The sequence below is a fragment of the Aegilops tauschii genome, chromosome 6, assembly GCF_002575655.3.
Source record: "Aegilops tauschii subsp. strangulata cultivar AL8/78 chromosome 6, Aet v6.0, whole genome shotgun sequence".
Taxonomy (NCBI): domain Eukaryota; kingdom Viridiplantae; phylum Streptophyta; class Magnoliopsida; order Poales; family Poaceae; genus Aegilops; species Aegilops tauschii.
This window is the reverse complement of record NC_053040.3, coordinates 101,542,492-101,569,798: the sequence shown is the minus strand read 5'-3', so window position 1 is coordinate 101,569,798 and position 27,307 is coordinate 101,542,492.

Sequence of the window (27,307 nt, the reverse complement as noted above, 5' to 3'; positions counted from 1 at the left end):
ATACGTGGCCATGGAATATTTCGGGCTTAAGAGGATGAGTGTGCAATGTGTGTCACTACACAGAACACAGAATGTTAGAAAAAAAAAAGAACGATCAAAATCTAAGAAATCATATGTTACGGGGCGGTTAGGAGATGACTTACTCGGGAAAGTAAGGCACGAGGAAGTTATCCTTATCTGGGTTTGCCAGAATGACGCCTTCGAGGTGTGAACTCGCGACTTGCCGGTCCCCAGCGCTGCCCAAGATCTTGGCACGCATGTAGAAGGGGTCGACTATCACAATGTCCGGGGTCTTGTCTCTAATGATCCGCATCTCCATACTCAGCGAAAACAGCCGAATGAAGGTGTAGTGCAGCGGATGAAGGTTAAGCATAGCAAAGATGTCATCAAACCGCAGGACGATCGTACCCCCGACAGCGCTATCCACAAAGACCTTGCCCTCTGGCACCTTGGCCACGAAAACCGGGTATGCCACATCATTCTCTCTGAGACACCGCTTCTCCAAAGAAAGAACACTGTCATGCAGACTCCGCATAGCACCGGTTGCAGCATTGAGCATATTTGTCGGTAGCATCACCCTACCCGCCACATGCACCCTCCTCGAGATATCCTTAGGTGAAGGTGGCCCGTCCTGAGCACGGATCGTACTTAGTGCCGGCTGGCTCGCACTGGCGCCCTTGTTAGTCTTTCGTTTCCGTCCCTTCTTCCTGATCTGCTGTAATGGGATCGAGTTCTGCTCACAGACCGCCTTCTTGAGCGTGTTGGGGCTGATAATATTTGGCACCTCAGCTATCTGAGGCTCGGTGAAGGCGGCAGCTGGAGGCGTCTCCTGAGAACTGAACGCCAGAGGACACCTGTTGCAATTGGGTTTCTCCGCCGTACCAGCTAGATCGCGGTCGTCTTATTCAGGGTTGGGTTCTTGAGAAGGAGGCCCGCAGAACTCGTCACCATACCCATGTTCGGCAAAGTACTTATCGACATTGGAAAATGTACGGCCGTCGTTGTCGTCGTCGTCCGGATCTTGTGCCATATGCATGTCCGGATCCTGTGCCATAGGGATGTCCGGCATGTCCGGTAGTGTTGCGGCGTTCTTGCCATGGCTTGGCGCTGGCACGACTGGCGGTCTTGTCTGTGGGGTGGTGTCCCCCACCCCCAAACGAATCTGGCTCTTCGGCCAAAGCAGGGGCCAGCTTACGCAGGCGTTGAGGGTCATCACATCATCTTCGTCGGCCCCAGCTGGTCGAATCGGAGGTAACAACTCGTCGCAGCCTGGCAGCACCCGAACCAGTTCAACCCTATACAAGGTGGGTGGCATCGGATTACCGTGGAACACGTGGTTGCCCGGTTGAACGATTCTGCCCTTGGCGACATCGACCAACTCGCCGCCCACGAAGTGCACGAGAGTGCAAGGAACAACGGTGGCGCCCTGCGATAACATGTAGGGCGTCAGGGATGCCCAGTCAAAGGCAAGGAGATGAAGTCATCGGCCGAGAGTCTTAGTTACCGTGATGCCGTCAAGCTCGGCTAATGTCGAGGCACCGCCAACGGCGGGCGTGCAATTGATGGAGGGGCCGCTTGCTGGCGAGGTGCCAGCCGGCGTACACCCGGGTGCATTAAGCTCCAATGCCCGTGCCGGTGCCGGAGACACGAATACCGCCTCCGCCGGAGACACCAATGGCGCCGCCTGCGCGTTGTGCGAGTTGCTGGCCATGAAGCTAGGAACCGGGGGAGGCCCCTGTTGGCCGCCCACAATCCACGTCGTCAGCCCCTGAATCAAGGTACGCACAATGGCGGTGAGCGTCGTTCCCAGTTGTTGTTGCACTTACTCTTGGACAATCTCCGGAATCCGCGCCACTTGTGCTTTGAGTTCTTGCACCTCGCGCGACTGGCTTTCCGAGCTGGTCTTTTTCTCCTTTCGCCCACCAGCGGTATAGTATGACGACCATTTTGTGGACAAGCCTTTGCCGGCCACACGACCAGCTGACGACGGCTTACTGAGCTTATCCTTGTTTTTCATTACGTTCAACGCCCTATTTAAAGGGGTGTCAAAAGGGGAGCTCTAAGATGACCCCGCGCTACTGCTTTCAGCCTCCTGCGGAAGGAATGTGAACCATTTCGAAATTTGGCTTCATTAATTAAAATGCAACCATATGGAGCTAATTACGCGGGGGTGTATTCCTTACCAGAACAAGCTCAAGCGCCCTGGTCTTTGGATCCGTGGTAAGCTCCTTTGTTACCGGGTCCTCCTTATACCGGGCCCTGACAAAGTTCCTGGTCTGCTTGTCTCGTAATTTCTCGAAGCGGGGCGGTAGGCCTTGCTCGGCACGCTCCGCGTCCTCCTTGTCCCATATAGGCTCCGCCTCTCTGTAACCGCCGGGACCGAGTTGGTGGACCCCTAAGTTCAACTCCCGCATTTCTTTCCCCCACTGACTTGATTCGGAGGTTGCGCTGCTCTCGCACTTGATCTTGAACTCCTTGTAGTCATCTTCGCTCATCAAAGGATATTTCGCCTTGATCTTCTCATAACTATCACCTTTTTCAATCATCGCCTTCACCGTGCTTCTCCATGTAGACAGGGCCGTGCTCATCCTCGTGAGGGCGGCACTGTTCACTTTATTCCCTGAGAGGCGTGTGTTTGCAAACTTAGTGGGGAACATGTATCGTTCGTGCAGCTTCGTGAGGAGGAGGCTGCGCAAATTCCCTCGGTCCTTATGCCTTAGTTTCTCGGTGTTGATCGAGACGGTGCTCCGGAGAATGCACCCGAGCTGAACCGAGTACCCCTTGAATGCTTGTTTGGGCGTCGTTGGATGCCCGTCGGAGTTCACTTCAGTAAATTCCTCCTTGACGGTGCCGAGCACGTTCGGGCGCCGGTACTTCCGTTGCCTCTTCGGTTGGCTGCCATCTGTGCGTGCGCCGCCATCATCAGTGGTGGCATCCTCGGCGGCACCATCAGTGGTGTCATCCCCGACGCCACTAGGGGTTGTGTAGTCGGGATCGGTGTCTTCCGCAGCGGCGTCCTCATAGCGGTGAGGTTCTTCCTCCATCTCCTGGGACAGCTCCCAGAATTGCTTGCCGCCCGAACCGCTGGCCTCATTGTTGTGGGCCATGTTTCGCTCTAAATAGGAAAAAAGTTTGGTCAAAAAGTTGGTTATTATCAAGGAACAAGATCATGGTCTCATCATTTAGGGTTTGTCGACACCGAGGCATCCTAAAAGCTAAGCTTTTATCATTTAGGTTTTGTCGACGCCGAGGCACCCTAAAAGCCTAAGCATACATCATTTAGGTTCTCATCGACACCGAGGCACCCTAAAAGCTAAGCTGGGAAGGAGAATTCTAAGTTGGGCCTAATCACTTGGCTCTATTGCCACCTATGGTTTAATGCAGCAAGAATAAAGGGGCAGTTGATCCTACTTAATTAAGTACTAAGACCCCGGCCCATGCATTAGTCACAAGTACCCCATATGTCCTATTTTTAGCAAAGTCATGCCAACATTCACGGAAAATTTCAGCATGACCTTTGCTGAAAATAGGACATATGGAGTACCCGAATTTGCCCGAACGGAAGTTAATCGACATTCCAGCAAACTCAAGGGCCTCTCGGGGTACCTGCAAAATCATCACGACACGATGGTCGGAGACAAAACCCAGCAAACTAGCAAAGTTACTGACGTGTTTACAGAAATTGTTTTCTGTAAAAGATGATCATCATCTTTATAAGTCTTTCTCAATGGGATCACAAGTAATTCAGAGGCATCACAAGTAATCCAGAGCATCAAAAGGCATTAGTAGTTCAGTACATGAACAAGTTTTACAAAGCACATCAATATGTAATGTATTTCATTGTGGAGTGATATACAGTATGTTACAGCAAAGAAACAGCTTAATCCATGCCTCAGCTTATCAACAGTCATTACTTGTCAAATACAGAAGAAGGAACAATTTATTTGTGACATAGTTACAAATGATGACAGAATAAAGCAACACCCTGCACTAGCCTAAAAACAAGTGAAGTTTCACCCATATAAGAACAAGTGAATTCTAGTCACATTGACACTCCTGGTTTTCTACAAACACCAAGTACTAGGGCACACAAAAGTTCTGAAATTTCCTTGACACTCCTGATGGCTACTACTTGGACACAAAGTTTTTCTCTAACTTAGCAAACCAACAAATCTCCTTGACTTCACTCTTGCTTCAGAGCACACACCAACTTTCCTAATTGACTACCTAGCTGCCTCTACCTCCGCTGCTCCTCTGCTGGTTTAGCTCTCCTTCTCACATAGTACCTCCTAATTTGCAAGCAACTGCAATGCAACAACCAATGACTCTGTGATTGATCCATGTATTTCTCCTGCCCTCCTCACTCACCCTCCTCTATACAAACAAAAAATCTTCTTCGGGGGAACCAATTAAGTAATGGAACTGCTTAGGAAATTAAGTAATGGCCGACACCAACTCGTACACGATGCATGAACTAGAACACATCAGAAGGAAATCAAGAGGGGGAAGAGGGGGAAGCGGCTCGGGTGCTCACTGGGGAGGTCGAGGGAGACTCAGGGTAGCCGAAGCTAGTCGAGGCGGCGCGAATTCGGCGTCGAGCGGTGGCGATGGTGGCCGAGGCGGAGGAAATCGGCGGGCGTCGAAGGGATGGCTCGAGGGCGTCCGAGCTCGTCCGGGTCCTCGTTGTCGAAGAGGAAGACCTCCTCCTCGTCCTCCTCCTGGTCCTCCTCCTCCGACTCGGGGCACGAGGGCGGCGGCGCGGGGGAGCTGCAGTGGTGGGGGGCGCGGGGGCGCGGGGGAGCTGAAGTGATGGGGGGCGCGGGGGCGGCGGCGCGGGGGAGCTGCAGTGGTGGGGTCGCGGGGGCGCGGGGGCAGCAGGGGTGGAGTCCGGCGGGGGTCGGGGCGGCGGCGTCGTGGGTCGGGGCAGCACGCGGGTGGATCTGGTGAGGGAGAGGGGTGAAGGGGAACTGGCGAGGGTGAGGGAGGAATTAGCTATAGGGGGAAACATACTAATGGCGCACCACGAAGCGGTGCGCCATTATAATGTTTTTTTATATAGCAATGGCGCACCAGCCAGAGCTGCGCCATTAGTAATCTTTTTTTTTGTTGCGTCTAATAATTTTTTAGAAAATGAATATGAATATGAAACAGTAATAATTTTTTATAAAAACAGTAATAATATTTATGAATATGAAAAAAATCCTCAAATTTATTATTTGAAAATATAATCAATTTTTTTTTGCAATTTTAGGAGCATTCATTTGTGACGGTGGAGCGGGCCGGGGAGCGTGCGGGGGATCGTCGGCGGCGGTGGAGCGGGGGAGGGTGCGGGGGGTCGGCGACGGCGGCCGGTGGAGCGGGGTAGAGGGTGCGGGAGGTGCTCGGCGGCGAGGGGGGCCGGATCTGGCGAGGTGTGATAGCGATCGAGATGGAGGGGGATCGAGATCGAGTGTCCATGAAATTTAAAAATATTCATGAGTTCAAAAAGTGCCCATGAAATACAATCGAGAAATGAAGGCTACAATTTAAATACCATCGATCTTAGCTAGCTATCTGTTCACAATCTTCTTGCCCTTATTTTTCGTAAATGGAGTTCTTCTCTCGAACGGACGTCCTTTAGGTAGGGTGGTCCTGCTTCTCCTTGTGGTGTATGCTGATACTTCATTGTCGTCGTCATGTTCCATCTTCGGGTCGCCGTACTTGTCGAAGTCTTGCTCATTGGCGACTCCATCCATTCCGATGATCTTCCTTTTGCCTCTCCTCACAACAACACGACTGGGCTTTGACGGGTCGGTAATGAAGAAGCATTGGTCCACTTGGGAAGCCAGTACCCATGGCTCATTTTTCGCGGTGACGTTCGCGCCTGCGGTCTTGGATTTGGCTTCGGGTATAACCATGGTGGTGAAATACCGGTCTTCTTTTATGACGCTCTTGGCCCATCTGACACGGAACATCGGGACCTTCTCTCCAGCGTAGCTCAGCTCCCAGATCTCCTCGATCCTTCCGTAGTATCTGTCCTTGTCGTTACCGGTGTAGGATTCCATCGTTACCCCGGAGTTCTGATAACCATCGCTCTTCATGTCGTTGTCCTCGGTGTAGAATGTGTAGCCGTTGATATCGTACGCCTCATACGTCATCAGGTAGTGCTCGGCGCCCTGTAACAAGGCGAATATGAGTTGTTCTTCCGTGGAAGAATCCTCATGTAAAGGGTACGATAGAAGCTTCTGCTTGAACCAACGCGTGAAACATGAGTTGTGCTCTTTGATTATATCTCCGTCCGTCCTCTGTTGGCCTCGGTCATTGTACGTCTTCTCAATAAAGGTTTTGTGCTCTACCACCCAAGGATCGACCACGTCTATGTGTTGTAGCGCGACTAGGTTTGCTCTTTCAAAGTCGGCGAGTCGACCATCGAAGTCAACATGCATTTCGCGGCGACCCTCACGGTGACCCCATCCAGCGAGCCTGCCGAGGTGCTTGTTGACGGGCAGACAAACGGGGTTCTCGATGCCTAGATAATTCGTGCAGTAGGAGATGCACTCTTCGGTCAGAAGGCCCCTGGCTATGCTTCCCTCTGGACGTGACATGTTGCGAACGTATCCTTTGATGACACCATTCATCCTTTCGAACGGCATCATGCTGTGCAGGAACGTCGGCCCGAGTTGGATGATATCCTCCACGATATGGACCAGCAGATGCACCATAAATTCGAAGAATGCGGTCGGGAAGTACATCTCAAGCTCGCATAGTATCACCACGATCTCTTCCTGTAGCCTTCTAAGTTGCCTCACGCCAACCGACTTTCGAGAGATGACGTCGAAAAAGTTGCATAGGCCAAATAGCGTTTCACGGACATGCGCGTCCATGATCCCACGGATTGCAACTGGAAGTATCTGCGTCATCAGCACGTGACAGTCGTGAGACTTCATCCTGCTGAACTTCTGCTTCGCTGAGTCTAGGTATCTACTTATCTTCCCCGCGTAACCGTAAGGAAGTTTTACTCCTACGAGGCAGGTGAAAAACTGATCGATCTCCTCCTGACTTAGAGTGAAGCACGCGGGAGGGAAGTCATTTCCGTTCTTCTTGGCCTTTTTGCCTTTGCGAGGACTTTCCGTGTCCTGCTTCGCCTCATCATCATCATCATTAGCGTGAAGCTCCTCCCTGATGCCCATTGATTTCAAGTCTGCCCTTGCTTTCGGCCCATCTTTGGTCCTCTCTGGCATGTTGAGCAGGGTACCAAGAAGACTCTCGCACACGTTCTTCGTGATATGCATGACATCAAGGCTGTGAGGCACACGGTGGATCTTCCAGTACGGCAAGTCCCAGAAAACAGACCTCGTTTTCCATACCTTCAGCAGCGGCTCTGGCGCCTTTCGCTTCTTTCCCGGCTCTGGCGCCTTTTGCTTCTTTCCCGGTAGCGGGAAATCTTTCCAATTTTTCAACAGCTCGTCTATTTCCTCGCCGCTCCTCGTACGCGGGCGTCTTCGGGGTTCGGTTCACCATCGAACAGATCCTTGCGTTTCCTCCACGGGTCATCGTCGCGAAGCCACCTTCGATGTCCCATGAACACGGTTTTCGAAGACTCGGGATCTCTATCTAGCTGGCGATACGTTGTGTCATCCATGCACCTGACGCATCCCGAAAATCCGTGGACCACCTGCCCCGCGAGATATCCGTAACCGAGATAGTCGTGCACCGTCATGAGCAGTGCGGCTCTCATAGGGAAATATTCTTTCTCTGCGGCGTCCCACGTATTGGCTGGCGTTTTCCACAGCGTGTGTAGCTCCTCTTTCAGCAGCCCCAGATACATATTGATGTCATTCCCTGGTTGTTTCGGCCCTTCAATTAGCATACTCATGTGAATGTACTTCCTCTTCATGCACAACCAGGGGGGAAGGTTGTACATCCACACAAACACAGGCCAGGTGCTATGTGTGCTTCTCTGGCTGCCAAACGGATTGACTCCATCGGTACTCACGCCCAGCACGATGTTCCTTGGATCCTTCCCAAATTCAGGGTGTTCGAAGTTCAACGCTTGCCACTGGCTCCCATCCTTAGGGTGACTCAGCATCTTGTCTTTTTTATTTATCTCCGGATCATTTGCGTCATCTTCTCGCTTCTTCTCCTCCCTATCCGCGTGCCAACGCAGGAGCTTTGCTACCTTAGGGTAGGCGAAATACCGCTGCAGACGAGGAGTGGTCGGAAAGTACCACACCACTTTTCGAGGAGCTTTCTTCCTCTTCTTGTATCGAGTGACGACGCACACCGGACATATGGTAGACTCCGCGTGCTCGTCCCGATAAATAATGCAATTGTTCATGCACACATGGTATTTCACATGCGGTAAACCAGAGGACACACGATTTTCTTCGCCTCCTCGAAACTGGTCGGGCACTTGTTCCCCTTGGGAAGACGTTTGTGCCAGAATGCCATGTTCTCGTCGAAGCATGCGTCGGTCATTTTGTATTTTACCTTCATCTCCAGAGCCATGAGCGTTACTTTCAGGCGGGTATCCTCGAGCCTGCATCCTTCATACAATGGAGTAACCGCGTCTATCTCCAGTTGATCCAGCTTGGCTTTCTCTCGGGCGGCAGCTCTTGCGTTATCCGTCTGCTTGAGAAGCAGCTCTTGAATATGAGGGTCCTGTACCCGGCCCATCGATGGTCCATCGTCGTCTGCTCCGCCGGCATCTTCATCTTCATGATCATGGCCTTCGTCTGCTCCTGCATCTTCCTCATCATCATGTCCGGCATCTTCTACATGATGACTGTGTATAGCATCACCGTCGTGATCATGTCCTGGAGATTCTTCGTCTTCTCGCCCGCCCGAGCCGCGGTGGTTGTCTTGCTGCCCATCCTCATTTCTTGCCCGACCCCCATGGACGAATTCATAGTCATCTTCATCACCTTGCCACCAATAGCCATCCATGAAACCATGCAAGAGCAGGTGGTCCCGCACCTGCCTGGAATCCGGGTCCGCAATAAGGCTCTTCAGCTTGCATCTTCGACACGGACATCTTATCTCCACCTCATTCTTTTCAAGCATCTCGGACTTCGCGGAGCTCAAAAACCTATTCATGATGCCTTCGGTCATCGTGCGGACCATGGTCGCCTGCGGGGTAGAGCAAAACGATATTTTAGAACCAAGAAAAAATTTGGCATGACTTTCCCTAAAAATAGGACCAAAAAGAATGCATAGTGCCAAAATTCTCGCCGAAACGGAATGAATCAACATTCCGGCAAAATATTGGCAACTATCGCATTTCAAATACCAGTACCTGCAAACACAAACATATATGCAACACCACAAACATACATAGATCTAGCTAGGCCATAAAAAGTGCATGGGCACATTGTTCGAGAGGAAGAACAACATAAAGATAGATTCCCCCTTACTTACCTATCAAAAAAAGGTAATTTAACCACTTAATTTGGATGAATTTATGGTGCAAATGAGGTGAGGAGGAGGAGGCAGCCGAGACAAGCTTGGAGGAGGAGGTGGAGAGAATGAAGTGGGGAAAGTGAGTGGGTAGGTGTGGCTGTCCAAAATATCTAGCTCGTCCCAGGTTACTAATGGCGCACCACCACCTAATGCGCCATTAGTAACCCTGGTTACTAATGGCGCACCTGCTGGTGGTGCGCCATTAGTAGTTTTGCAAAAAAAAAAAAACTAATGGCACGCCAGGGAACAGTGCGCCATTACTAGTTTAAACTAGTAATGGCGCACTGTTCCCTGGTGCGCCATTAGTAGTTTTGCAAAAAAAAAAAATATAGCAGTGGCGCACTATGTGGCTGGTGCGCCATTACTAGTTAGAACTAGTAATGGCGCACTGTGCGCTGGTGCGCCATTAGTATTTTTGGAAAAATAAATAAATTTTTTTTACTAATGGCGCACCGTCTGTCTGGTGCGCCATTAGTGTCTTTCACACTAATGGCGCACCAGCACATGGTGCGCCATTGCTATATAGTAGTGGCGCACCACATGTCTGGTGCGCCATTAGTGGCCATTCCATCTATAGCCCTTTTCCTAGTAGTGTAAGGTTGAGTCCATGAGAAGACTTCGATCACCAGTCATGTGGTTAGTGCATCCACTGTCCATAATCCATTCTGAACCATGTGGTGTCATACCCTACAGTGCAGTTAGGGGGATAGGCTTCACCAGGGTATTGTGAAGCATAAACATTTGACGAACAAGCGGATTATCAAAGCTCAGATCCAGGTTAGGACTGATAGGATGAATGGCAAGTGATTCAGGAACAAAATACATAGTAATACCATTTGGGCATTTTATCTTGCGCCCCACAAGATGTTTTAGGTCCCTAGCAATAGCATCAGACGCCTTTGATTTCCGGCTAGAGACCTTTCCCTGCAAAAGAGAGTTAAATTTTCCTAACCACCCACATTTTCAGGAGTGGCTTCGAAGCAATGAGTCTAAGTGCAGCATCTGAGAAGTTCAGCTTTGGAGCCCTAGCAAATAGCCTTGCAGGAGGTGAATAATACTCATATGAATAAGCGGAATAGTTCTTGGTCTTATGAACATAGCAGTTTGAGGAAACACGCTCATATTCATAAGTTTGAGTGTGATTTCCCTGCAAAACATTGGCATTAGGGTGACCCTCGTAAGTCCTCTGTCTGTATGAAGCCTTTGGACCATATGAAGCCTTTGATCTGGGGTTTGTCTTCTTCCTAGGTGGTGTCATGATGACATTGACAGGAAGATTCTCAAGACAACTTTTGGGTACCCAGATCTTCTTCATAGGTAGTCCATTCCTGCAGTTAGTACCAATATACCTGGCAAACACTTCACCATTCTGATTCTTAAATAGTTTATAGTTTGCATCAAAGGATTCATCAATGAAAATTGGGTTAGCACAAGTGAAGCCAGATAAGGTGGATGGATCCACTGAAGGTCCTTTTGCAGCAACTCATGTGGTTTTGGGGTACTGCTCAGGCTTCCAGTAGGAACCATCAGCATTCATTTTCCTCTCGAACCTAACACCCTCTTTCCTAGGGTTTCGGTTCAGAATCTGCTTTTTGAGGACATCACATAGTGTTTTATGCCCTTTGAGACTTTTGTACATTCCTGTCTCAAGCAATGTCTTCAGCCTGGCATTTTCATCAGCAATAGTAGTGGCATCATCAACAAAGGGGTTAGTTACCACATCAGTAGATGAAGATATTGCAATAGTAGCACTAGTGGAACATTCAGCAATAGAAGTAGCGTTATCATGCTCAAGGCATTTTTAGCAATGGTGGTTCAAATCCTTCCTGAGCGCAACTGATCTGTTGAGTGCGGAGTGACTCATTCTCTTTTTGAAGATATTCATGAGCCTTTCTCAAGTTCTCAAGTTCTTTCTTCCTTCGAAGGTAATCATAGGACAGCTTTTCATGAGTTGTTGAGAGCATTTCATGACGACTTTCAAGTTCCTCATACTTAACATGAAGATTTTTTATGTCTTCAATTAAGGACTGAGATCGGGTCATTTCCATGTCCAACAGGTCATCGCTTTTGTCTAGCAATTTTTTAATATGTTCCATGGCATTCAGTTGTTCAGTTGCAATTTTAGCAAGTGTTTTGTAGCTAGGTTTAGATTCACATTCAGAGTCATCATTACTTGATGTTTGAAAGTAAGCATCGCGTGAGTTTACCTTGGCACCGCGTGCCATGAAGCAGTAGGTGGGAGCAGAGTCGTCCTTGTCATTAGCATCAGCGTTGGTGACGGAGCCATTGTCTTCAGTGTTGAAGATGGACTTGGCAACGTAAGTTGTAGCTAGAGCCAGACTTGCAACGCCAGAGTCGGACTCCTCCTCAGACTCCACCTCTGCCTCCTCAGAAGCAGACTCCTCCTCTGAATCCATCTCCTTGCCAACAAAAGCACGAGCCTTCCCAGATGAGCTTTTCTTGTATGATGAAGACTTCGACGAAGACTTGGAAGAAGACTTTGAGGATTTCTTCTTCTTCTTGTCATCAAAATCATATTCCTTGCTCTTCTTCTTCTTCTTGGTCTCATTATCCCACTGTGGACACTGAGAGATGTAGTGACCAGGTTTCTTGCACTTGTGGCATGTTCTCTTTTCGTGATCTCGAGTGGAAGCTTCATCATTTCTTGAGCTGGATCTTGAAGACTTGCTGAAGCATTTCTTCTTTGTGAACTTCTGGAACTTCTTCACAAGCATGGCAAGCTCCTTTCCAATGTCTTCAGGATCCTCAGAACAGCTGTCAGATTCTTCTTCAGAAGAGGAAACAACCTTTGCCTTCAAAGCGCGTGTTCGGCCATAGTTGGGACCATAGATATCTCTTTTCTCAGATTGCTGGAACTCATGTGTGTTGAGCCTCTCAAGTATGTCAGATGGATCGAGAGTCTTGAAGTCAGGGCGTTCTTGAATCATCAGGGCCAGGGTGTCGAATGAGCTGTCAAGCGATCTCAGAAGTGTTTTGACGATTTCATGCTTGGTGATCTCAGTGGGGCCGAGTGCGCGAAGCTCATTTGTGATGTCAGTGAGGCGATCAAATGTGAACTGGACATTCTCATTGTCATTTATCTTGAAGCGGTTGAAGAGGTTGCGAAGAACACTGATCCTTGAGTCTCTCTCGGTTGAGACGCCTTCATTGACCTCGGAGAGCCAGTCCCAGACTAGCTTCGAAGTTTCCAGAGCACTCACACGGCCATACTGTCCTTTGGTCACATGACCATAGATGATGTTCTTGGTAGTAGCATCCAGTTGAATGAACTTCTTGACATCAACAGGGTGACACCTTCACCGGTCTTGGGAACGCCGTTCTTGACGGCATACCAAAGGTCGACATCAAGTGCTTCAAGATGCATGCGCATCTTATTCTTCCAGTAGGGGTAATCAGTGCCATCGAAGATAGGGCACGCAGCGGATACTTTGATTATCCCTGCAGTTGACATAGCTAAAACTCCAGGTGGTTAAACCAAATCACACCGAACAAGGGAGCACCTTGCTCTGATACCAATTGAAAGTGCTAGTTATCGACTAGAGGGGGTGAATAGGAGATTTTTATGGAAGTCTTCAAAACATGGTAGTTTCAAAGATAGACAATGGAAATGAACCTATTGATATGCAGCGGAAGGTAAACTACACTAGACAAGCCATAGTCAAGTAAGCAATGAAGTGAAAGCACGAAGACTATTAGCAGCTAGGTAGTATGGATCAGGATGGAAGATAATATGAAGCCAAACAATAACAATCTTCACACAGAGAAGTCAATTAGAACATGCAAGGAGGCAATGACTTCATGAAGACAAACTGTAAGTAAAGAGAGGGAAGTGATAGAACCAATTGCTTGGAGAGGACAAGGATTTGTTGGACCAGTTCCAGTTGCTGTGACAACTGTACGTCTGGTTAGGGAGGCTGAGATCCAACTCAGAAGACCGCGTATTCATCTTATTCCCCTTGAGCTAAGAACAGTTAGTCCTCGCCCAATCACTCAGGTAAGTCTTCAAGGTAGACTTCCAAACCTTCACAGACTTCGTTCACCGGCAATCCACAATGACTCTTGGATGCTCATAACGCGACACCTAACTGGATGGAGGATTCACAGTCCTCAAGTGTAATAAGTCTTAAGATCACGTGGACAGAAAGACTTCAGTGATGCCTAACACTCTTTGGCTCTGGGTGTTTTGGGCTTTGTCCTCGCAAGGATCTTTCTCTCAATGCTTCGGAGGTGGGTTGCTCTCAAACGACAAAAGCCGTGCACTAACTCTGAGCAGCCACCAATTTTTGGTGTAGGGGGTGGGCTATTTATAGCCAGGAGGCAACCCGACCTGATTTGTCCGAAATGACCCTAGGTCACTAAGGAACTGACACGTGTCCAACGGTCAGATTTCAAACACACGCGGCAGCTTGACTTGGGCTACTAGTAAAGCTGACTCATCCTGCTCTGGATAAGATTTGCTCTCATTGTCTTCACTCGAAGACATAGGATTTGGTTGAGCATCACCTCAGTCACTCTGACTTTGTTCACTTGGACCCCACTTAACAGTACGGTGGTTCCTATGACTCAACAAAGAAGAACAAGAAACTACGAAACAACTATGTCTTCGTACTCCATAGTATTCACATGAATGTCTTCTCGAATCGTAATCTTCATTGTGAATATCTTCACATACCACCATTGTCTTCAATGTCTTCACATATTTTTAGGGGTCATCTCCGGTAGGTAGACCGAATCAATGAGGGACTACTACCTGTGTTATCCTGCAATTCTCACAAACACATTAGTCCCTCAACCAAGTTTGTCCTCAATACTCCAAAACCAACTAGGGGCGGCACTAGATGCACTTGCACATACCCATGAGGGTGCGGTGTTGCTCAACAATGGAAGCACTTTGCAGCGCTTCCAGTAGAGTATCCGGTGCATCTGGATGGACAGAGGTCACCGGCGGAATAGGCACACCTCCTTCTTTCGAAGGAGGTTGCTGACTTGATTCCGGAGCCGTATGGGTCTCCAGAATGGTATTCGGCTGGGGGCCGAATTGGATATGGCCCCCATCTCTAGTCTCCGGGGGGATTTGCTCCCCCATGTGTCCCGCGGCCGAGGTATTGCCCTCTGGCGCCACCCTGACGGCCTCTTGTACCTCTCCCTGTCCAGGGAAGGTCCTTCGGGACAGCACCTCGGCGTCGTCTCTAGCCTTGGGAGAGGAGGCCGCTGGCAGTGACCTGCTGTCCATCGCATTTGGATCCAGCGAACCCCTCAAAGATGAGGATCGCTGGGGGCGGGCGTGGGCTGGACTGCAGCGCAAGATTTGATATATTAAAATCACGAAGTAAAGAAATTGGATATACATGTGTAAGTGCCTTTGAGTACTTACGATTCGGCCAGGGGCTTCTCCCTGGGGCGCCACTCGGAGCTGCTATCAGTGTCCAACACGGAGTTGTCCGCGAGGGAGACCTTCCCCTTCTTGGACACCTCGGCCTCCAGATCCATGGAGGCCACCCTTTTCTTCCTTCCCCCTCGGGGGGGGGGGGGGGAGTTGCTTTTGTCCTCCTCCTCCTCCTCGTCGGTGGCGGGAGGGGAGTGTGTTTTGGCGTCTTCGGACGTTTCGTCCGAAGTGCCTTTACGGCGGAGGCCGCCTCATCCTGCCTGGCCCTTCTTCTTGGCCTTCTTTCCGGCGCCTGGTAGGGCGCCAGGACCAGCATCTTCATCAGAAGTGGCATAGCTGGTTCTTCAGGCAGTGGAGCCGGACACTGGATCCGCTCCGCCCTCTTTGTCCAGCCCTGAAAAGACAGATAAGGGAAGCTTAGACATCTCCCTTGAGGGTACGGGTGAACGATACACCTTGAAATACGAAAAATTGATGGGTCAGGTTGTACCCACGGTCCTCGGTCGTCTTCGGCCACATCTCATTGGCCTTAAAGAGCACCTTCCTGATGTCTTCGTGTGTAGTGTCAAAGAACTGCTGGAGGGTCTGGTGCTTGGCCGGATCGAACTCCCACAAATGGCAAGTCCGGCTTTGGCAAGGAAGGATCCGGCGAAAAAGCATCACCTGGATCGCATTGACGAGCTTGATGTTCTTGTCCACAAATGCGCGTATGAAGCACTTTAAGCTCGTCCGACGAAGCCCGGTCCAGGCCCTTCTCTAGCGAGGAGGTGAGCCGCATCGGGGCCCCAGAATTAAATTCGGGAGTCGCGACCCAGGTGGCGTCACGAGGCTCTGTGACGTAGAACCACTGCTGTTGCCACCCTTTGACTATCTCCATGAAGGTACCTTTGGGCCATGAGACATTGGGCAGCTTGCTCACCATAGCGCCTCCGCACTCTGCATGTTGGCCACCCACCACCTTCGGCTTCACATTGAAGATCTTTAACCACAATCCGAAGTGGGGTGGGATGCGGAGGAAGGCCTCGCACACGACAATGAATGCCGAGATGTTGAGGAAGGAGTTTGGGGCCAGATCATGGAAATCTAGCCCGTAGTAGAACATTAGTCCGTGTACTAATGGGTGGAGAGGAAATCCCAACCCGCGGACGAATTGGGGGATGAATACCACCCTCTCATGGGGCTCCGGGGTGCGGATGATCTGCCCCTTTGCTGGAAGCCGGTGGGCGATTTCATGGGCTAAGTACCCAGCCTCTTGGAGCTTGGTGATGTCCTTCTCCTTGACGGAGGAGACCATCCACTTGCCCTGCGCTCCAGATCCGGACATGGTCGGAGTGCTTTTTTGATGCGAAAAGGATGAAAGCTTGGGCGCAGGAGCTCGAGAATGGGTGGGCAGAGAGAAAGAAGGCGTGGGTGAAAGGGTGAATCCTTATCTCCTTATAAAGGCAGAATCTCAAGCGCCCCCCACTCGCCTTAAAACTCGCCTATTCCCCTAGGGCCGTGCAGACGGCGCGGTTGGATTACCCACGCCCGTATTGATGAGAATCCTGCAATAAGGGGACACGATCTCTGCTTCGACAAGACGTGCCAATGAAAACCGCATCTTGAAACACGGAGCGGGAGGCCAAAAAACGGTTCTAAATAATGACCGGGCAAGGACGTCATGTCTCGCTGCAAAAGTTGTCAGCGGATGGGACTCGTGAAATATTATACTTTCTGCAATTGTGTGTGGTACTTGTTTTGTAGAGCCGGACACATTTTCTGTGTTCGAATGCTGCTTAGGAGTATTCGTAGGAGGAACCCGCCTTGCAATGCCGAAGACAATTTGTGCGCCAGACACATCGTCATTGAAGCCTAGTTCAGGGGCTACTGAGGGAGTCCTGGATTAAGGGGTCCTCGGACGTCCGGGCTATGTGACGTGGGCCGGACTGATGGGCCATGAAGATACAAAACAGAAGACTTCCCCCTGTGTCCGGATGGGACTCTACTTTGCGTGGATGGCAAGCTTGGCATTCGTATATGAAGATTCCTTCCTTTGTAAACCGACTATGTACAACCCTAGGCCCCTCCGGTGTCTATATAAACCGGAGGGTTTAGTCCGTAGAGGCAATCACAATCATACAGGCAAGACATCTAGGGTTTAGCCAACACGATCTCGTGGTAGATCAACTCTTGTAATCTTCATATTCATCAAGATCAATCAAGCAGGAAGTAGGGTATTACCTCCATCAAGAGGGCCCGAACCTGGGTAAACATCGTGTCCCCCGTCTCCTATTAGCATCGACCTTAGACGCACAGTTCGGGACCCCCTACCCGAGATCCGCCGGTTTTGACACCGACACCACCACCTCGGAAGCCATGGTTATGGTGGGAAGAGGTCCATATGGGCCAAGGAGGACGTGGAATGCGAAAGTCTGGGCATCCCAGACCCCTTGGCGGACTTCACCGTCCCGCGGGAGCGTGACGTCCTCAGGGCTCGACACCATTGGGACTCAGTCAAGAAGGTTTTCAAGACGGACCCGGTCACGATGGAGTTCATGAGACTGCTGGTAATTTTATTTCTAATCAATCGACTGCACGTTTAGTCATATTTGTAAACGATCCTTGTTCCTTTTGCAGAGAGAGCAGCAGAGGATTGCGGCTGAAAGCGACTCGCCGTCTGAGGCGTTGGCGAGGCCCAAGTGGGACACTCCATTCAATCGGGCATTGAACATATTGAAAGGACTCCCGGTGGACACTCAACCGTTGTATGGACACGTGCACGGTGTCGGAGACGGCGCCACGTGGAAGAAGTACTACCGTGAGACCACGGAGGAGAGAAAGGAAAAATGGAGGTTAACTGAAGAAAACATCGACAAGAATGTTGAGATTGCGGTTGAGAAGAAATCAGCTGAGACAGTCGCAACAGCGGTAGCTGCCGTAAAACAGGTGATTGCAGCTATGTCTAGTGTCTTGGTTCCGGCCGTTTTCAATTGGAGTAGGCAAAATCCAGAAAAAAAATGCAGCGAACTTTCCCCTTGCCGACTTATTCAGGAGCAGCTCGACTAGCGTTGCACCAGCACCTGCACCTGCTCCCGCACCGGCTCCCGCACCTGCTCCTGCATCGGCTCCTGCACCGGTTCCCGCACCTGCTCATAGCAGCCTGTCCTTCGTCTTGGACGTGCTCGGCGGTGCTTCGTCTTTGGCTGAGCTCGACGTCCTCACCGTATCTGTCACACCGGCCCTCTTCAATAAATGTATAATCTCCCAGTTCTGTTGCCTTTCGGATGTCTCACATTGCAGACATGTCTTTGCAGGCCGACGTAACCCCATGCACCATATTGTACACCATCGGCGACGAGAAGGTGGACATGGGGAAGGCGACGATAATGAAGCCGAGGGAACCATTGTTCCACAACCGGCCGATCCCCCCTGACATCTTCAAGGTTTCCTTGGTCAGTGTCAAACCGGGCCACGAGAATTTGGCTCCTCCAGTACTAGGGGGGATGACGATGACACCCCGCGGCGGCTTGGTGGATGCAATGGGTGGGTCCTGTTGTGGCCAAAGAGTCTGCTTCGTCTGGAGGCGGCCGGGAGCACACCCATGAGCATGCAGCCTCAGCAAGGTCTGAACATCAACACCCCACCTACCCAATTAGCATTGGCTGTCATGCTGGGTGATAGCAGACGGGGTGAGGAAGAGGCTCCATTAGTCGCTGATGACGTCACCATAGATGAGGATGACGATGACGATGACACTGAACAGTATCTCAATACTGGCGCCTATGATGAGTACTCAGGGTTTGAGCGTCATGGTCAGTGCCTGAATTGCCACCTCCGGAGGCTGAACGTATTATAGATGAACTTCCAGTAGGAAAGAAGCATAGGAAGAGACGGAGGAAAGGCAACAAAGCTGCTTCTATGATCCAGCCGCCTCAGCAGCCTCGGGTTCAAGACCGTATACCTATCCCCTGTGCGGAAAAATGGCATATCGCCGGTGAACCAATCCTACCTAAGGCAGCGTTAGAGGCCACACACGGCAATCTAGGGAGACTTCATGATGATGTGTTGTGGAGAGAGAAAAGCCTCATCGCCTCGGAAAATCCAGGATACCCACTCTATGTGTTTAACGTGCTGCGGCAAAGGTCGTACGTCCACTCAAGCCCTGCGGACAAGTTCTTCCTTCAATTCAATTACATCCTTCGACATGTTTCACTTGAAGAAGCTGGATTTTACGTTTGTCTTCCTTTTTGCCTTGAACATGAACTACATCATCGGGATTGAGCAGATACCTTATATCTGTGACGCTGACCCGTACTTCATGCACGAGGGCCTCTTGGCAGTCTGCGCAGAGCACCGTGAATACGCGAGGGACTACATCGTCGATTTCATGGTCGCTAATAAGCACAAGGAGGCGATTCTGATGCCTTATCATCCCCTGTAAGTCATCCGCGCGGATATCCTTCCTTCGGTTTCAATCATTCATTTGCACGGTGGAGGCTAATTATTTTGAGGTGTACTTATTTTACGCAGCGGGGGGCGCTCCGTCCTCATCATCCTTTACCCCCGATACTGCCATGCTCTTTCCTTGGACTCGTCGAAGAGCACGAACAAAATGGATTACACCCACATCAAGTTTGTGCTCGACAGTGCTATCTTTTACTACGACACACGGGTGGAGAGATCAAGGACAAGAAGAAAAAGGACGGCACGCCCGCCTTCGGCCATAAGACCAACTTCTGCTGCATCCAGCAACCAAGTGATTCTCTTAGTGATGGATTCTATGTCCTACACCACATGCTGGAGTACATACGGGATCATCAAGACCTTGACATGTCACCTAAATCCGGCAATGCCCATATTCTGCAATGGGCAAAGAATGTAGGAGATATCCCGGATCATCGACTTCGAGCTGAGTTCTATCACATCCAGCATGAACTTGCCCAAGTCCTCGTGAAGGAGGTCCTCGACAAAATAGGTTTGTTCTACGAGGAAGGGAAAATGTCGCGCGAACCGAACACGCTTAGCCGCTCAGCGTCTTGAGCTGAAGCCTTTCACTAAGCTCGGGGACTATCCCCCTGACTTGGATGGATGGAATGACATGTTGGAGTGATTGTCGATATATGGAAATGTGTTCGTTTAGTCCATACTTTCTGAATGACGAAACTTTGAGTTATGCATGGTGAAACTTTATTTGTGATGTAATTGAACCGTCCTCCTCAACTAACGAAGATCACTCTGGTTAGGGCATTTTGGGTACGATGAACTTTGTTATTTATGCTTATGATATGTTGCTTCTATTTTTGCCAAGTCTGTCTCTTTCTGTTGCTCAACTATGTATGTTGCATATCATCGACTCATGTGACGATGCAGGTGCATAGATCATCGATGACGAAGAAGAGCACCACCGGGAGTATACGAGGAGTGGCCGGAGTGTCAGGCCCAGGTGTACCGGTTTCCGGTTTCCGAGCGACAGCCAGTAGTTAGTTTAGGTTCACAATAATGCGAGAGAGGGATACGAACTCATGTACTGCATAGTTCCGCCCTCACTCATAGTGATAGCTCTTCTCAGGTATATCATTGTATATATGGATGACGATGTAGTTGCAAGTAACAGATACTTGTATCGCTATTTTCGAGATGATGATGAGAGGCCACTTTGTGTTGGATGATGATTATGATGATGACATGATTTGATGAGCCTATCTTTATGTATATGCTATGATTACATTTGTATGTGTTTGATATGCTAAAGATTATTGTATAAAGCCTGTTCAAATACAAAACAAATATGCAGAAAAAAATAGAAACTAATAAAACTAGCAGTAGTGAGGGGAATAAAGTTAGCAGAAGCACTCACTTACCAGTAGCGCGTCCTGGTTTAGCAGCTATTAGTGTTGGGGAACGTAGTAATTTCAAAAAAATTCTACGCACACGCAAGATCATGGTGATGCATAGCAACGAGAGGGGAGAGTGTTGTCCACGTACCCTCGTAGACCGAAAGCGGAAGCGTTAACACAACGTGGTTGATGTAGTCGTACGTCTTCACGATCCGACCGATCAAGTACCGAACGCACGGCACCTCCGAGTTCAGCACACGTTCAGCTCGATGACGTCCCTCGAACTCCGATCCAGCCGAGTGTTGACGGAGAGTTTCGTCAGCATGACGGCGTGGTGACGATGATGATGTTCTACCGACACAGGGCTTCGCCTAAGCTCCGCTACGATATTATCGGGGTGTAATATGGTGGAGGGGGGCACCGCACATGGCTAAAAGATCGTTGATCAATTGTGTGTCGAGAGGTGCCCCCCTGCCCCCGTATATAAAGGTGCAAGGGGGAGGCCGCAGGCCTAGGAGGTATAAGCGCGCCAGGAGGAGTCCTACTCCTACCGGGAGTAGGACTCCCCCCTTTCCATGTTGGACTAGGAGTGGAAGGAGGATGAGGTGGAGGGGAGGAAGGAAGGGGGTCGCCGCCCCCCTCTCCTTGTCCTATTCGGACTAGGGGGAAGGGGGCGCGGCCCTGCCCTAGCCTCCTCTCCTCTCTTCCACCTAGGCCCAATAAGGCCCATTAAGTTACCGGGGGGTTCCGGTAACCTCCCGGTACTCCGGAAAAATCCCGATTTCACCCGGAACACTTCCGATGTCCAAACATAGGCTTCCAATATATCAATATTTATGTCTCGACCATTTCGAGACTCCTAGTCATGTCCGTGATCACATCCGGGACTCCGAACAACCTTCGGTACATCAAAACATATAAACTCATAATATAACTGTCATCGTAACTTTAAGCGTGCGGACCCTACGGGTACGAGAACTATGTAGACATGACCGAGACACCTCTCCGGTCAATAACCAATAGCGGAACCTGGATGCTCATATTGGTTCCCACATATTCTACGAAGATCTTTATCGGTCAGACCGCATAACAACATACGTTGTTCCCTTTGTCATCGGTATGTTACTTGCCCGAGATTCGATCGTCGGTATCTCGATACCTAGTTCAATCTCGTTACCGGCAAGTCTCTTTACTCGTTCCGTAATACATCATCCCGCAACTAACTCATTAGTTACAATGCTTGCAAGGCTTATAGTGATGTGCATTACCGAGTGGGCCCAGAGATACCTCTCTGATAATCGGAGTGACAAATCCTAATCTCGAAATACGCCAACCCAACAAGTACCTTTGGAGACACCTGTAGAGCACCTTTATAATCACCCAGTTACGTTGTGACGTTTGGTAGCACACAAAGTGTTCCTCCGGTAAACGGGAGTTGCATAATCTCATAGTCATAGGAACGTGTATAAATCATGAAGAAAGCAATAGCAACATACTAAACGATCGAGTGCTAAGCTAACAGAATGGGAAGTCAATCACGTCATTCTCCTAATGAAGTGATCCCGTTAATCAAATTACAACTCATGTCTATGGCTAGGAAACATAACCATCTTTGATTAACGAGCTAGTCAATTAGAGGCATACTAGTGACACTCTGTTTGTCTATGTATTCACACATGTATTATGTTTCCGGTTATTACAATTCTAGCATGAATAATAAACATTTATCATGATATAAGGAAATAAATAATACTTTATTATTGCCTCTAGGGCATATTTCCTTCAGTCTCCCACTTGCACTAGAGTCAGTAATCTAGACTACACAGTAATGATTCTTACACCCATGCAGTCTTGGTGCTGATCATGTTTTGCTCGTGGAAGAGGCTTAGTCAACGGGTCTGCAACATTCAGATCCGTATGTATCTTGAAAATTTCTATGTCTCCCACCTGGACTAAATCCCGGATGGAATTGAAGCGTCTTTTGATGTGCTTGGTTCTCTTGTGAAATCTGGATTCCTTTGCTAAGGCAATTGCACCAGTATTGTCACAAAAGATTTTCATTGGTCCCGATGCACTAGGTATGACACCTAGATCGGATATGAAATCCTTCATCCAGAATCCTTCATTTGCTGCTTCCGAAGCAGCTATGTACTCCGCTTCACACTTAGATCCCGCCACGACACTTTGCTTAGAACTGTACCAACTGACAGCTCCACCGTTCAATGTAAATACGTATCCGGTTTGCGATTTAGAATCGTCCGGATCAGTGTCAAAGCTTGCATCAACGTAACCATTTACAATGAGCTCTTTGTCACCTCCATAAACGAGAAACATATCCTTAGTCCTTTTCAAGTATTTCAGGATTTCTTGACCGCTGTCCAGTGATCCACTCCTGGATTACTTTGGTACCTCCCTGCTAAACTTATAGCAAGGCACACATCAGGTCTGGTACACAGCATTGCATACATGATAGAGCCTATGGCTGAAGCATAGGGAACATCTTTCATTTTCTCTCTATCTTCTGAAGTGGTCAGGCATTGAGTCTTACTCAATCTCACACCTTGTAGTACAGGCAAGAACCCTTTCTTTGCTTGATCCATTTTGAACTTCTTCAAAACTTTGTCAAGGTATGTGCTTTGTGAAAGTCCAATTAAGCGTCTTGATCTATCTCTATAGATCTTAATGCCTAATATATATGCAGCTTCACCGAGGTCTTTCATTGAAACCTCTTATTCAAGTATCCCTTTATGCTATCCAGAATATCTATATCATTTCCAATCAGCAATATGTCATCCACATATAATATCAGAAATGCTACTGAGCTCCCACTCACTTTCTTGTAAATACAGGCTTCTCCAAAAGTCTGTATAAAACCAAATGCTTTGATCACACTATCAAAGCGTTTATTCCAACTCCGAGAGGCTTGCACCGGTCCATAAATGGATCGCTGGAGCTTGCACACTTTGTTAGCTCCCTTTGGATCGATAAAACCTTCCGGTTGCATCATATACAACTCTTCTTCCAGAAATCCATTCAGGAATGCAGTTTTTACATCCATTTGCCAAATTTCATAATCATAAAATGCGGCAATTGCTAACATGATTCGGACAGACTTAAGCATCGCTATGGGTGAGAAGGTCTCATCGTAGTCAATCCCTTGAACTTGTCGAAAACCTTCCGCAACAAGTCGAGCTTTATAGACAGTAACATTACCATCAGCGTCAGTCTTCTTCTTGAAGATCCATTTATTTTCAATGGCTTGCCGACCATCGGGCAAGTCAACCAAAGTCCATACTTAGTTCTCATACATGGATCCCATCTCGGATTTCATGGGCTCAAGCCATTTAGCGGAATCTGGGCTCACCATCGCTTCTTCATAGTTCGTAGGTTCGTCATGGTCTAGTAACATAACCTCCAGAACAGGATTACCGTACCACTCTGGTGCGGATCTTAATCTGGTTGACCTACGAGGTTCAGTAATAACTTGATCTGAAGTTTCATGATCATTATCATTAACTTGCCCACTAATTGGTGTAGGTGTCGCAGAAACTGGTTTCTGTGATGATCTACTTTCCAATAAGGGAGCAGGTACAGTTACCTCATCAAGTTCTACTTTCCTCCCACTCACTTCTTTCGAGAGAAACTCCTTCTCTAGAAAGGATCCATTCTTAGCAACGAATGTCTTGCCTTCGGATCTGTGATAGAAGGTGTACCCAACAGTGTCCTTTGGGTATCCTATGAAGACACATTTCTCCGATTTAGGTTCGAGCTTACCAGGTTGAAGTCTCTTCACATAAGCATCGCAACCCCAAACATTAAGATACGACAACTTTGGTTTCTTGCCAAACCGTAGTTCATAAGGTGTCGTTTCGACGGATTTTGATGGTGCCCTATTTAGAGTGAATGCAGCCGTCTCTAAAGCATAACCCCAAAACGATAGCGGTAAATCAGTAAGAGACATCATAGATCGCACCATATCTAGTAAAGTACGATTATGACGTTCGGACAGACCATTACGTTGTGGTGTTCCCGGTGGCGTGAGTTGCGAAACTATTCCGCATTGTTTCAAATGAAGACCAAACTCATAACTCAAATATTCTCCTCCACGATCAGATCGTAGAAATTTTGTTTTCTTGTTACGATGATTTTCAACTTCACTCTGAAATTCTTTGAACTTTTCAAATGTTTCAGGCTTATGTTTCATTCAGTAGATATACCCATATCTGCTCAAATCATGTGTGAAGGTGAGAAAATAATGATATCCGCCACGAGCCTCAATATTCATCGGACCACATACATCTGTATGTATGATTTCCAATAAATCTGTTGCTCTCTCCATAGTTCCGGAGAACGGTGTTTTAGTCATCTTGCCCATGAGGCACGGTTCGCAAGTACCAAGTGATTCATAATCAAGTGATTCCAAAAGTCCATCAGTATGGAGTTTCTTCATGCGCTTTACACCGATATGACCTAAAAGGCAGTGCCACAAATAAGTTGCACTGTCATTATCAACTCTGCATCTTTTGGCTTCCACATTATGAATATGTGTGTCACTACTATCCAGATTCATTAAGAATAGACCACTCTTCAAGGGTGCATGACCATAAAAGATATTACTCATATAAATAGAACAACCATTATTCTCTGATTTAAATGAATAACCGTCTCGCATCAAACAAGATCCAGATATAATGTTGATGCTCAACGCTGGCACCAAATAACAATTATTTAGGTCTAATACTAATCCCGAAGGTAGATGTAGAGGTAGCGTGCCGACCGCGATCACATCGACTTTGGAACCATTTCCCACGCGCATCGTCACCTCGTCCTTAGCCAATCTTCGCTTAATCCGTAGCCCCTGTTTCGAGTTGCAAATATTAGCAACAGAACCAGTATCAAATACCCAGGTGCTACTGCGAGCATTAGTAAGGTACACATCAATAACATGTATATCACATATACCTTTGTTAACCTTGCCATCCCTCTTATCCGCCAAATACTTGGGGCAGTTCCGCTTCCAGTGACCAGTCTGCTTGCAGTAGAAGCACTCAGTTTCAGGCTTAGGTCCAGACTTGGGTTTCTTCTCCTGAACAGCAACTTGCTTGCTGTTCTTCTTGAAGTTCCCCTTCTTCTTCCCTTTGCCCTTTTTCTTGAAACTAGTGGTTTTACTGACCCTCAACACCTGATGCTCCTTTTTTATTTCTACCTCCGCTGCCTTTAGCATTGCGAAGAGCTCGGGAATTGTCTTATTCATCCCTTGCATGTTATAGTTCATCACGAAGCTCTTGTAGCTTGGTGGCAGTGATTGAAGAATTCTATCAATGACGCTATCATCCGGAAGATTAGCTCCCAGTTGAATCAAGTGATTATTATACCCAGACATTTTGAGTATATGCTCACTGATAGAACTATTCTCTTCCATCTTGCAGCTGTAGAACTTATTGGAGACTTCATATCTCTCAATCCGGGCATTTGCTTGAAATATTAACTTCAACACCTGGAACATCTCATATGCTCCATGACGTTCAAAACGTCTCTGAAGACCCGGTTCTAAGCCGTAAAGCATGGCACACTGAACTATCGAGTAGTCATCAGCTTTGCTCTGCCAGACGTTCATAACTTCTGGTGTTGCTCTTGCAGGAGGCCTGGCACCTAGCGGTGCTTCCAGGACATAATTCTTCTGTGCAGCAATGAGGATAATCCTCAAGTTACGGACCCAGTCCGTGTAATTGCTACCATCATCTTTCAACTTTGCTTTCTCAAGGAACACATTAAAATTCAACGAAACAACAGCACGGGCCATTTATCTACAATTAACATAGACAAGCAAGATACTATCAGGTACTAAGTTCATGATAAATTCAAGTTCAATTAATCATATTACTTAAGAAATCCCACTTAGATAGACATCCCTCTAATCATCTAAGTGATTGCGTGATCCAAATCAACTAAACCATGTCCGATCAACACGTGAGATGGAGTAGTTTCAATGGTGAACATCACTATGTTGATCATATATACTATATGATTCATGCTCGACCTTTCGGTCTCCGTGTTCCGAGGCCATATCTGCATATGCTAGGCTCGTCAAGTTTAACCTGAATATTCCGCGTGTGCAACTGTTTTGCACCCGTTGTATTTGAACATAGAGCCTATCACACCCGATCATCACGTGGTGTCTCAGCACGAAGAACTTTTGCAACGGTGCATACTCAGGGAGAACACTTTTATCTTGAAATTTTAGTGAGAGATCATCTTATAATGCTACCGTCAATCAAAGCAAGATAAGATGCATAAAAGATTAACATCACATGCAATCAATATAAGTGATATGATCTGGCCATCATCATCTTGTGCTTGTGATATCCGTCTCCGAAGCACCGTCATGATCACCATCGTCACCGGCGCGACACCTCACAAGTAGAAAACAGGGCTTAGGTCACAGGGCAGTTTTCACATTAGCCCCGGTTCAGTCACGAACCGGGACTAATGTGAGCATTGGTCCCGATTCGTGAGCCCAGGGGGCCGGCCGGGGCCTCGTGGGCATTGGTCCCGGTTCGTATGGACCCTTTGGTCCCGGTTGGTGGTACAAACCGGGACCAATGGGCCACGCTCCTGGCCCACCACCCTTTAGTCCCGGTTCATA